The sequence below is a fragment of the Perca fluviatilis genome, chromosome 17 (genome assembly GCF_010015445.1).
Source record: "Perca fluviatilis chromosome 17, GENO_Pfluv_1.0, whole genome shotgun sequence".
Taxonomy (NCBI): Eukaryota; Metazoa; Chordata; class Actinopteri; order Perciformes; family Percidae; genus Perca; species Perca fluviatilis.
In genome coordinates this window covers 34,527,319-34,537,131 of record NC_053128.1, presented here as the reverse complement: position 1 = coordinate 34,537,131, position 9,813 = coordinate 34,527,319, and the positions used below count along the sequence as shown (strand labels likewise).

Below are 9,813 nucleotides of genomic sequence, written 5' to 3'. Positions count from 1 at the left end.
ACAGTACTAGGCTGATACACAGTCACCATAGTTACAGTACCAGGCTGATACACAGTCACCATAGTTCTAGTACTAGGCTGATACACAGTCACCATAGTTCTAGTACCAGGCTGATACACAGTCACCATAGTTACAGTACCAGGCTGATACACAGTCATCATAGTTCTAGTACCAGGCTGATACACACGTCATCATAGTTCTAGTACTGGCTGATACACAGTCACCATAGTTCTAGTACCAGGGCGATACACAGTCACCATAGTTACAGTACCAGGCTGATACACAGTCACCATAGTTACAGTACCAGGCTGATACACAGTCACCATAGTTACAGTACCAGGCTGATACACAGTCACCATAGTTACAGTACTAGACTGATACACAGTCACCATAGTTCTAGTACCAGGCTGATACACAGTCACCATAGTTACAGTACTAGGCTGATACACAGTCACCATAGTTACAGTACCAGGCTGATACACAGTCACCATAGTTACAGTACCAGGCTGATACACAGTCACCATAGTTCTAGTACTAGGCTGATACACAGTCACCATAGTTCTAGTACCAGGCTGATACACAGTCACCATAGTTACAGTACCAGGCTGATACACAGTCACCATAGTTACAGTACTAGGCTGATACACAGTCACCATAGTTCTAGTACCAGGCTGATACACAGTCACCATAGTTACAGTACTAGGCTGATACACAGTCACCATAGTTCTAGTACCAGGCTGATACACAGTCACCATAGTTACAGTACTAGGCTGATACACAGTCACCATAGTTACAGTACCAGGCTGATACACAGTCACCATAGTTACAGTACCAGGCTGATACACAGTCACCATAGTTCTAGTACTAGGCGATGATAACACGTCACCACAAGTTTACGTACCAGGCTGATACACAGTCACCATAGTTACAGTACTAGGCTGATACACAGTCACCATAGTTACAGTACCAGGCTGATACACAGTCATCATAGTTCTAGTACCAGGCTGATACACAGTCATCATAGTTCTAGTACTAGGCTGATACACAGTCACCATAGTTCTAGTACCAGGCTGATACACAGTCACCATAGTTACAGTACCAGGCTGATACACAGTCACCATAGTTACAGTACCAGGCTGATACACAGTCACCATAGTTACAGTACCAGGCTGATACACAGTCACCATAGTTACAGTACCAGGCTGATACACAGTCACCATAGTTACAGTACCAGACTGATACACAGTCACCATAGTTCTAGTACTAGGCTGATACACAGTCACCATAGTTACAGTACCAGGCTGATACACAGTCACCATAGTTACAGTACCAGGCTGATACACAGTCACCATAGTTACAGTACCAGGCTGATACACAGTCACCATAGTTCTAGTACTAGGCTGATACACAGTCACCATAGTTCTAGTACCAGGCTGATACACAGTCACCATAGTTCTAGTACCAGGCTGATACACAGTCACCATAGTTCTAGTACTAGGCTGATACACAGTCACCATAGTTACAGTACCAGGCTGATACACACTCACCATAATACGCTCTGTGCACAGCGTCATGACGACCGTTCGAATTTGACAGGAAACCGGCACTTCCACTTCCGGCAAAACATCACTCGGCAACAATGGCCGCTATTATTTTTAGCCGATGCCTCCAAGACCTTCCACGTCTGAATATCGGTGACGTACACAGGATGGTCGACTCCTGTGCAATGGCTCCAAACTCCAAGAGGAGAAAGGATTCAAATTCTACATTTCATCCTATATCCACAATTATGAGGGTAAGAAGCTACGTTGTTTTTGATGGTAGCATCTTCGCTAGAGCTAGCTGCTAGCTTATTTTACTTGCTAAAACTGTTGTACTATGTCAAAATAATTTGATTGATTCTGCTTTTCTCAGTATCTAATAAAGATCAGGTGTCAGGAGAGGTTACCATCAGGGCACAGTGTCACAGGTCCATGAAGAAATCGGAGAAAGCGCACAGTTTGAGTGTATGGTGAAGGGTTAGGGATAGGGGTAACGTTAGATACGATATCTGTTGTTACATTACTTTTACAATCCAGTGTGCCCGGGGATTTAGCACAGATAAAGTTCAGCTCAACACTATACATAAACTACTGAATGGCTAAAAATAGCTGGTGACTTTACTTTGCCAGTCCCTGCTGGTCATCTGGACTTTGTTCACGTTTACTGTCTCTTTACCTTATGCCACGCTACTATACTGTTGTAACCCAGTATTAATGTTCTTGGGGGTTCAGCTAAGGTCCATGATGATGAACATAAAACACAAGCACATACGTATGTTTTATATTCTGCTTATATAAGTGCAATTTTTTTAAATGATGATGAAAATTAAGTATTAGGTCTAGACCTACAGTATTCTAGTTTTCTCTCATACAAGTTTCGCCCGACTCAAATTTAGTAGAAACAGTGGCCAGGCAGGTACGTTTATTTAGCTGGATCCCCACTGGGTTAGTGCACTCTTATTTCCTTGCTATGCTTTCTCTTTCATAAAGTACCCAGTGAATGATCAAGCCTAGATAGGCCTGAGTATTTACTTAGACAGCTTTATTTTGCAGGTGGTCCTGAAAGATTCAAACCCTGTGGAGTTACTACATCATAGGTGCTCTTGTATTGCGGGAGCAGCACTTTGCAACCACTGCGTTGCATTGTTGTTTCAGTCGGCGCATTACAGTGAGCTGAATTTGTCTGCAGTTCCCCCTGTCTTAAGCTGCACTGAGGGAGAACAACAATGGCACAAGCCTAGAACTTTGGTGATTATAATTTTTGTTGTTGTTGTTAAATATGTCTTTACAAACTGATTGGGGATATATTGAAACCCATTATGCCCAACAGGGTGTAAAGCCAGGCCCAGTGGATAGGATGGTTGTCCTCTCTGCTAAACCCAAGACTCAAACAAAAGAGGGAGTCAAGTAAAGTCACATATAGTAAATGTATTGGAATGTGTGAGTGAATATTTGATTTGAAATCTGTTTGTTTCCTGACCTTCCAAGTAACTTAACTTTTCACACACAGGAGCACACTGTACAAAGGCCTCAGTGGGGATTTACCTGATCTCTCTGTGCTTCAGGTAAGTGGGGATAGAGTAACATGTAAGGATAATGGTTTTTAAAGTATATTGTTTTTTGGGGCTTTTATGCCTTTAATGAACAGGACAGTAGAGACTGACTGGAAGCAAATGGGAGTGAGAGAGACGGGATGGGACCGTGAAACGACTGCAAGCCGGAATCGAACCCAGGTCCCATACCATATCAAATAGCCAATTTGGTCTTTTGTTATTACTACATGTGTGATGTGAAATTGTAATTACTTGGTATTTCAGTATATTGATAAAGTACTAGTCAACCACCAGGTGGCCGAGGCCTACAAAGAGGCACCAATAGTCTGCAGTATGGCCATCAGCGGTGACGTCCTGCTCACCAACTCAAGCCTTGGGATGGTCCAAAGTGGAAGCCCACTGTCTTATCAGCAGCCAGCAGCAACAAGGAGAGACCGCTCCTTTCATGTTGCCCCACCACGTCCATCTCTACCCCTTCAGGGATACCATCTAGAGTCAACAGCTTGCAGTTTTGTCACCACTGAAGAAGAACAGCGTCACTTGCAGTGCCTACAGGTCAGCTGGGACATGGCACACAAGTATGAGTCTGCTACAAGAGAGCAGAGTAGCTGCATGGAGTGGCACCAGCTGAGAAGGCCCAGAGTGACTGCCTCTCACTTTAGGGAGGTGTGTCATGTCAGTGAAAAATCTGAAGATGGACTCGTTCACAGAATTCTGCAAGGAACTCGTCAAACAGCAGCAATGCGGAGAGGGCTAGAGCTTGAGGCTGATGCAAATTGGGAATACTGCCAAACAAAACGTGTCAATCACTACCCCTGTGGATTTGTAATCCACCCTGACGCTCCCTGGTTGGGGGCGTCTCCAGACGGACTTGTTTTTGATCCTTCGGAGTCTGTACAGTTTGGGCTTATAGAAATGAAATGCCCCAACCTAAAAAGTTATGTAGACTGTACTTACCTTAAAATGAAATCTGGCAATTTGGAACTAAAGAAATCACATGCATATTACTGGCAGGTACAGGGTCAGATGCTCATTACTGGTTTGACATGGTGTGATTTTGTCATTTCGGCTGAAGACGACCTGCTGATTCAGCGGATTTACAGGGACAATGATGTTTGCAAAGTCATCAGAGAAAAAATTGACCGTTTTTATTTCTATGTTTACATGGCAAAATGCATGTAAAGTGTCTGTCCCAGACAAAAAATCTAGTTCCATCCATATGACGTAATGCGGCACAGGGGATCTGGGCATGGATGTATTATAAGAATGGATGTGGGCCGCATAGAAACAGATGGGGCGGGGTTTCACTTGACATTTCCCAGCATCCTTAACCCTGTGATGTTTTTGTATTATTGTCTCCTTATGTGTGCCACATTTTACACAAACAGGAGAGATAGAGGCATCTTTTATTGATTTTTGATTTAGTGTAGTATATCCTTGTCATGAGCTTATATTGTATGAGACGCAGATTCTCATTGGTGGTAATGGTGTTGGTTATATTAGTTGGTTATTTTCCAGATTATATCAGTTATTTATTTGAAGTTGTTTGTTCCAACCCTCATATATTTGTTTTGAGAAAACAATTAGCTGCCGTGCTTCTATAAGGTGTTTGTACACTTTCCCTATTAATATCTTCTTTTCTCCTGAGTTTAGGAATAGCCTCTGAGTAGCTGAGGGTTCTGTAGTCCTATTATAGTTTAGATCAAATGTATCTGTGATCCTGCTCTTTAACTGAATATATCTAAAAACGTTCTTATTAGTAAAATTAATTATATTACCAATTGTTCATATGGCTTTATACTGATATAAATAATATCTCCAATAGTTGACATTAGTTGTCATTGTCATTGACTGTGTTTTATATAGCAAATGCTACTAGTGTATAGCTTTTGTCCTTTTTATTGTAATTTCTCCCTGCCAAATGGACTACAGATAAAAATTAGCCTTGGGCTACAATCTGGCACTTTTACATGTACTGCTGTACATGTTCATCGTCATTGTCCTGAAATAATTAAATTAAATAAATAAATTCCATGATCTCCACTGTAGGGTGATTGATGGGTTATTCCACAAGCGTTTGGAACATTCATTTCTATCCCTAGAATATGTTTTAATCTGCCCCATGTTCTTAATGTGCTATTTGTGAAAAAACTAACATTTTTAATTTTCCGCTTCGTAAATCAACCCTGTGATGTTGTCAACTTCATACAGAAAATCTCCAAACTTAATAGTATGGAGCTACAGGTGTAGGGCAACACTTAATGAATAGATACACACTTAAACTGTAATATATTAAAACGTGATGAATAATTCTGTAAACCCATAACCACCAGTCCAAAATCCATCCAAGTGTCTGTCCCATACAATAAATACCAGCAATTAATTGTTATTTTCTTGTCATTTTAATAAAGTAAAACAAGTTATTACCTCTATAATAAAAACAGATAACCACATAAAATCATGAATGTCAAATTTATTAAAGACCTGTAAGTTCACAATATGTTACTGTAAGTTAACATTAATACAATTTTGGATTGCCAGTTAATTTTTTTAAAGTGACCTGTAGTAGTTATACAGGTTTGTGATGTTATTAGGTATTGCACAGTGCTTACAATTATACATTGTGATACAGCGGCATAACCATGGACTACATAACGTTACCTGAGTTAAGTGATTCCTCTGACAACCCGACAGAATAATAATAATACATTTTATTTAAAGGCGCCTTTCTCGGCACTCAAGGACACCGTACAGGGTTATAAAAGACAAAGCAATAAAAAAAAAAAATAGCACACAAGACATGCACACAAGTACAGCTGTAAGTGCAGTTTCCTTGCTATCAAACGTATCCAGTTGTCATTTCATTTCAAGCTCAACTAATAATAGAGCAGTGTGAAATCAGTTTTTGTAAAAAACATTTCAAACTTCGTTTGCCCATGTCTTCACTAGGGGTCCATTTTGGAAATTTGAGAGAAGACAGGCTACTGTAAATATCTGATTAATGCTCCCGGTTATGGACAGGGGGATGGTGGTGTCGAACAGTTTGTTCTCTTTGACTCTTCTGATCATCCTTTCTACGTGCACCCTCAGCCGAGCTATGGATTGGGTCTGTAGGACATCCTCCTCTGGCATCTGGGCCCTCTGAGTGACAAAAGCTGGACGATAAACAGTCCCAGGTACCAGGTCATCCACCAGGAATCCTTTGTCAACCATAATGGCCATCTCGGGGGTTAAAAGGGATGTAATTCCTGACTGGCGAAACACTTCCTTGTCGCTCATGGAGCCCTCAAAGAGGGTAGATACAAATGTAAGCGCTCCATGAGGGGACATGCCTACCATGGCCTTGAAGGTGCAGTGTGACTTGTAGGTTGAGAAAACCTCACTCTGCAGTAGGAGGGAAGAGGGTGTCTGACATCTAAGTTCGGTGCAGTCAACAATTACTTGGGTGTTGCTGTATCTGCCATTAAACTCAGGAGGTAGACAGGTCTTCACAGCTGCAGGGGACATCCAAAAACAGATAGAGCCCAACAGGGAGTACAGAAAGTTGGCCCAAGTGACTATGATACGGCCTACTGTTGTTCTGTGGATGTTGAAGCGATGAGACAGTTCCCTTTGGGTAGAACCAGTTGACAGGTAAGTCAAGAAAAGGAACAACTCATCTATTGGCAGCAGTTTCTAGTGGGTGAGAAAAGTGCAAGGATTTAGTTCAGACTAAATGTCAGTGTGCTTGTGTACAGTGGTGCTGAATAAAAAGAGGAATAAAAAAATTGCCTCAATTAAATTTTTTGGGGAAAAATCCAACCTTTAAGACGAAAATTTTCTTTGTGTGTGAATTAAAAAAAATAATGCATTTTTTATTCAACTTTAGCATGGGTTCATAAACTTATGAACAGCACTGTATGTACATGTGATGGCGGGGTAGGTATACTTACAGTTGGTCTGGTCATAGGGCTCTCAGTGACTGTGCCTATGTCGCATGCTTTCCTGGTTCTGCTGGTCACTCTGATAATTTTTGATGTTGCAGACTCAATCAGGCTCCAAAACGCCATCAGGTGCGTGTAGGATGGGAACCTAATTAGGGTATGGCAATTAGAGTAAGTTTACTTAGACTGTAATGAAATTAAAATAAAAAAAATTGTGGTGTTTTGGGTTATCAACAATACACTGAATCAGAAAGTCTATTTAGCTTCTAGCATATCATACATACAGCTTAACAACATACATAGCGTTTAGTAACACAAATCGATTGACTTGAGAGGAGAGTTTAAGCCTACAGAGTTGTGAGGTTTTAAGAGGATTTGGAAGTTAGTTAATCTAATTAAGGAATTAATCTTCACCAGTTACACTATGTGACAAATGTGCTATAGTAGCATAACCTCCTGTAGCCTATATAGATTAAGTTATGTAACTGTGTGCTTCACATGTTTTACACAAACATATGTGGCATCAAAGCCGGTTCAACTTTGACAATCGCTGAAGGCTATAGATAGTTGTCTTACCTGGTGTAAAATCGTATGTCCTCTGGAGAAGAGGCAAACCGCTGCAGTCCAAATTTGGACAGATGGCATGTTTTCAGTTGCTCTCGAAGTGCATCGATTTCCTGTTTTAGTTGCTCGTAATGTTGCCTATCCACGCACACAGTAGGAGATGCTTCATAGTCATGGTCCATGACCATAGGGATAGCGACAGGCTCCGCTGCTGCTGGTTCAAGGACATCAGGCTCCTGACTTGGTGGTCTTGCCCGTCGCTCCCAAACACCGGGTCGTTCCTTGGTTGAATAATTGTTCCACTCGAACAATGAAGGGACAGCACCTGCTACCAAAGCACGCCTTCCTTTCTTGGATATCACAATCTCGTGGGGCTTAAAGTGCCGAGTACAAACCTTCGTGTGCTGGGTTACGGTAAACCCCGTCCTTCGCACTTTATGAATCCACTTAGCCTGAAGACTTGCGTTTTTGGGGAAACAGTGGAAACTAAGCACACTGTTATAACGGCCTGAGGCCGAACAAAGTGGCACACAGCAGTGTTCCTTTGAGCCGTTAACAATTTTAAGAAATCTAGTAGCACTCATGTTTTGGCGATGACAGGGACAGACGTTTGCTATGTAAGTAGGAGGTAGACCGGATAGGCTAAAAATAGACAGACCATCGATAAAAAATTACATTGTTGCCAAGTGATGTTTTGCCGGAAGTGGAAGTGCCGATTTCCTGTCAAATTCGAACGTTCGTCATGACGCTGTGCACAGAGCCTATCCTAGTACCAGGCTGATATACAGTCACCATAGTTCTAGTACCAGGCTGATACACAGTCACCATAGTTACAGTACTAGGCTGATACACAGTCACCATAGTTACAGTACTAGGCTGATACACAGTCACCATAGTTACAGTACCAGGCTGATACACAGTCACCATAGTTCTAGTACTAGGCTGATACACAGTCACCATAGTTACAGTACCAGGCTGATACACAGTCACCATAGTTACAGTACCAGGCTGATACACAGTCACCATAGTTCTAGTACCAGGCTGATACACAGTCACCATAGTTACAGTACCAGGCTGATACACAGTCACCATAGTTCTAGTACCAGGCTGATACACAGTCACCATAGTTCTAGTACCAGGCTGATACACAGTCACCATAGTTCTAGTACTAGGCTGATACACAGTCACCATAGTTACAGTACTAGGCTGATACACAGTCACCATAGTTCTAGTACCAGGCTGATACACAGTCACCATAGTTACAGTACCAGGCTGATACACAGTCACCATAGTTCTAGTACTAGGCTGATACACAGTCACCATAGTTCGGAAGACACACACCCCCCCAGGTGTCTCCTCCCAGCTCCACTCTGCAGTAGCTGGGAGGAGAACTAGACTCACCTTAGATTTCTAACATTTAAAATCTCACTATTCCTTTCAGATTAAAAGAAAACTCTGAGTTAGAGCCGCAGAGGAAACTAACCTCAGCCAACATCAACAATAACACTGATCTGATATTCAATATGTTTCATAATAACTTTGTTAGTGGTTTGGTTAGGTTTTTTTTTTTATTCCACTTTGTTTAAACGGTGAAGTAGAGAGGCCTCGTTCACCTGTAAGGTAAAGGTACTTTATGTCACATACGCATACATGTACCGAAATTCATTCACTGCATTTAACCCCTCCCTCAAGGGAGCAGTGGGCAGCCAATCACAGCACCAGGGGACCAACTCCAGCTAGCTGAATCATTTTGAGTGTTTAAACTAACATCTCCAGTGGTCTATTTAGTGATGTATTTGCCCTGTTTAACTTCGTGTGACATATAAACAACAATTCGTGTTGGTTCAAGTACCAATGTTTGTGTAGAAACATTTTAATCCCGTACAAATGTTCATGATACAGCTCTGATAACCTCCGTCATCTTGGTCAGACTTTGTTTGTAACTCCCGCCTCCAAACACAAACACACGGACCTGATTGGTTCTCGAGTGGTCCTCATTTGAATCAAGTTAAACTTTCGTCAACTTTGTTTCGCTTGCCTCTGCGATTCTCTCTCATCTCATCCAATCAGGGCGAATAACGTCTCCATTCATCCTCAATGAGAGCGTAGAAATAAACAACGGACAAATAGAGCCTTTAAACGCTTCAGATGTAAAGTTGTTCGCTGTTAAAGTGACGTCAGAATGAATGGGAGTCAATGGGATGCTAACGGGAGGTGATGGCTTGGTAGCAA

General features: G+C 41.8%; 1 long non-coding RNA gene across 1 annotated transcript; it reads left to right on the top strand.

Annotated features, from left to right (window-relative positions):
- Nucleotides 1-1,774: 1,774 nt before the first annotated feature.
- On the top strand, nt 1,775-3,116 carry LOC120545352. Its single transcript, XR_005636678.1, has 4 exons — nt 1,775-1,795; nt 2,595-2,789; nt 2,872-2,948; nt 3,052-3,116. It is a non-coding gene; the product is annotated as an uncharacterized LOC120545352 (long non-coding RNA).
- The last annotated feature ends 6,697 nt before the right edge of the window (nt 3,117-9,813 follow it).